This window comes from Nycticebus coucang, chromosome 13 (assembly GCF_027406575.1).
Source record: "Nycticebus coucang isolate mNycCou1 chromosome 13, mNycCou1.pri, whole genome shotgun sequence".
NCBI classification, from domain to species: domain Eukaryota; kingdom Metazoa; phylum Chordata; class Mammalia; order Primates; family Lorisidae; genus Nycticebus; species Nycticebus coucang.
Genome location: NC_069792.1, coordinates 10,520,770 through 10,524,380, shown reverse-complemented (window position 1 = coordinate 10,524,380; position 3,611 = coordinate 10,520,770).

Sequence of the window (3,611 nt, the reverse complement as noted above, 5' to 3'; positions counted from 1 at the left end):
ATGGTCTTACAGTTTGTAATCCAGACCTCAACACCTGTTTGGATCAAAGAACTATGAAAGGTGGAGAGTCACAAGATAGCAGCCAAACACCCAGCTATGTCTTCTTATTATATTCAAGACAATTTTCCAGAGCAGAGCATAGAAGATAACTTCTCAAAAGTGATACTGAGAAGTTATGGAAGATGTGGCCTTAAAGATTTAAACTTAATAAAAGACTGGGAAAGTGTGAGGGAATATAAGGTACGAAAATGTTGTTACAGTGAATTTAACCAATGAGCAAAAGTACCCATTGCAAAATCTTCCAGTGTAATAATTGTGTTAAAGTCTTCAGAACACATTTAAGACATACTGTTGAGAAAATTTTCAAATGTTAAGAAATGTGGAAAATCCTTTAAATGCTCACACTTTATGGAACATAACAGAATTTATACTTGAGAGAAATATTACTAATGTAAATAATGTGGCAAAGCATTTAAGCAGAACACAAATCTTTATGATCACTGGAGAATTCATGCTGGAGAAAAACCCCATTAATGTGAATAATATGGCAAATCCTATAGCTATTACTTACATCTTAGTGTACATAAAAGAATTCATACTGGACTCCTAAAAATGTGAAGAATGTGGCAGTCTTGAACTATCATGCGAGCCTTTTTAAACATAAGATGATGTATATTAGAGAGAAACCCTGGAGATGTGAAGAATGTGGCAAAGCCTTTACCTGGTGCTCTTATCTTACCATACATGAGAAAAATCCTATGAATATAAAGAAAGTGGAAAGATCTTTAGTAACTGGTCACATTACTTGGCATCAGAGTTCATACTGGATAAAAGTGGCATAAATGTAATGACTCTTGAAATACCTTTAACAAAATAAAAGTCATAGAGTGCATCAGAGTATTAATACAGAAAAACAAACATAAAAAAGTGCAACTAAAAAAAGTGGTGCAATACCTTTTCTTATATCCCAGATCTTACTGTACACTGGAAAACTTGTACTGAAATCTAACTCTCCAGCAGTTGCTCAAACGTACTTAACTTAGGAGAATTTGAATTGAACCCAAATCCTCCAAATGTAGTAACTGCAGAAAACATTTGCTAAAAGAAAATACAGCTAAAACAACAAAGGTCATACTAAAAGACGTTTTATAGATCCAGTAAATGCAAAAAAAAAAAAAATGCTTTATCAAAATCAAGTCTAAATAAACATGACTTAATATGAATGAGATGACAGGTAGAAAGCACCAAGACATTAACACTTTCAAACAGAAGACTGATTATGGAGAATAATCCAAAGTTAAAAATAGACAATTTGAATGTAGGCTTAAGAAGAGCAAGTGATTGACTCAAAGCATTTTTGCGTTGAAATACACTGATTTTTTAAAAAATACATATGAGATAATCTGACACCATGTTATGTGATGCATGCTTTCATTACTAGTGTTTCAGTGAATGCCTGTGGTCAGTTTTGCTCCATCAAAGATACAAAAGATCCTTCTAAATTAGGTGGGCATTATTTATATTCTCTTGAAAGAACAATTAAGGACACTTGAAATATAAGATGCATGAAGAAAATCTAATAGAGAGGGTCTTTGTGAGCAAATTGTAGCAATGTGGAAAGTAATGTTAAGGGTTATATTCTTATGGGAGACGTTTTGAAATTTACAAGTAAATTTTTTAATCCCAACTGCACATGATAGGCATAAATAAAGTGAATTTTGAAATGTTCTTGAAAGCTATATGTAAACTTCATTGTTTTAATTAAAAAAAAAATTGACTTAGGAAAAAAGGGGCCACTAAGCTATCAGACAAAAAGAGGATAGAATTAAACCATATTTATTATTTAAATCTTCTTTGTTTTTATTTTTAAAATACATAATGGGTATTTTTGAGAGAGGGCTTGTCACTGCTTCATGTTACCTGGCACTAAAACAAAAGAAAATATTCATTTTTGGAACAATGACCTGAAAAGTGAGAGCACCCTTACCATATTATAATATTTTAGAAAGAGCAAAAATAGTGTCCAAAGAAGTCCTATACCATGTCTTCAGAAGAGAATAGAAAATTTTTCAAAGATGGAAAGTCCACTAGATATAAAACCAGACCCCCTAGGAAGGACTTAAAGATTCATGGTTAAATCATTAACAGACAACAAGTACAATTGCATGGTATTTTCTAGAAGGCTAAGATAAATCATGTTTGTTTTGAGGCTATTTGTTTAGATAAATTTTATAAAGCCCAAATGAGTGCAAATACAGGAATAAAGTTAAAACAAAGCAGAGTTGTGAGATATGAGATTAATTGGAATTAATGAAGTAACATAATAATATATGTATATCTAGAAAAAAATAATATAGTTGAGTAATAAGACAATAATTAAGGACTTAGACACAGTAAAACATCTTTCAAATACATTTGTACCTAATCAACCAGTACATAATTCACGCTATTGGATTATCAGAAACAAAAACCCTCCATACTGAAGTCAAATTGAGACTTATAGCCTATTTTAAATATATTTTAAATATATTTATACATATTTCTAAATAATATGTTTCTTTTTTAATAGCAAGAAGAGACATTTCACTTTTATGTCTTGATTTTGGACCTATGTGTTCTCCCTGTGGGAAAAACAGAAACTAAATCAGTCAATAATTCAAAAAATAAACTTAAAAACCCCCCACAATACTGATGGAATACTAAGGAAGAGGAGGCAATGCCACATCCAGTACCACAGGGACTGATGGAGACACATTTAAAACAAATTGCTTGGCCCTTAGGAATTTCTTGATTTTAACTTATCCCTAGGACCATTCATTTCATAATGTGAAGTTCATTTGTTGTTCCATAGCTATGGGTTCAGTGTCTTCAAAAGCCCAGTGGCAAAATAAGAGAGGTTTTGCCAAAGGAGAAAAGAAAGGTAACTGCAGAAGAGGATATGGATTTATTCCAAATTCTTAAGTGTCTGTGTAGTTTTCACAGCAAGTCCAGGGCACAACAAAAATTACTCTCACACTTGCAACTTCTGACCAGATGCCTGGTGTAGGAGTGGTGAATGGCAATGCTGTATGGAATGTTTAGGGGCACCGACTCTCTGTGAAAACTTATTTTTCTCTGGATACAACTCAAAAGCAGCAGTTTAAAAATTACTTGGTAAATTGGTGAAAGCAGCACACCTTAAAGTGATATGTGTTTCCCCTAAATTCTGAAGCTATTTCTGTTTAATGGTAAGAGTTGTAAGATTGCAAATATTATTTCCTTTTAGAAAGAATATCCTAACACGTTCTAGTCTATGCTTTCAGTGATAGATTCAAAGACTAAGATAAGTTTTTAAGCAAGAAGTTTGTTTTACTTTCCAAGGGAGGAAAGGGCATGGCATGAAAAAGATAAAGAATGCCAACCCTTGAGGAGGGGTGGCTTGGGCTTTTATTCAGGTTCTAGATAGCAGAGCACTAACTATTATGAAATTATAATGGAAGATGGCTGCTTTCCAGAGCAGTTGTTTTCTGTTGGACTAATTTTCTCTGAATTCTTAGAATGCATTTGTCAGATGCTGAGGGGCTCTGTGCCCCTTTTTGTTTGCTCAGTACTCTTCTAGTTCTGCAAAGCAA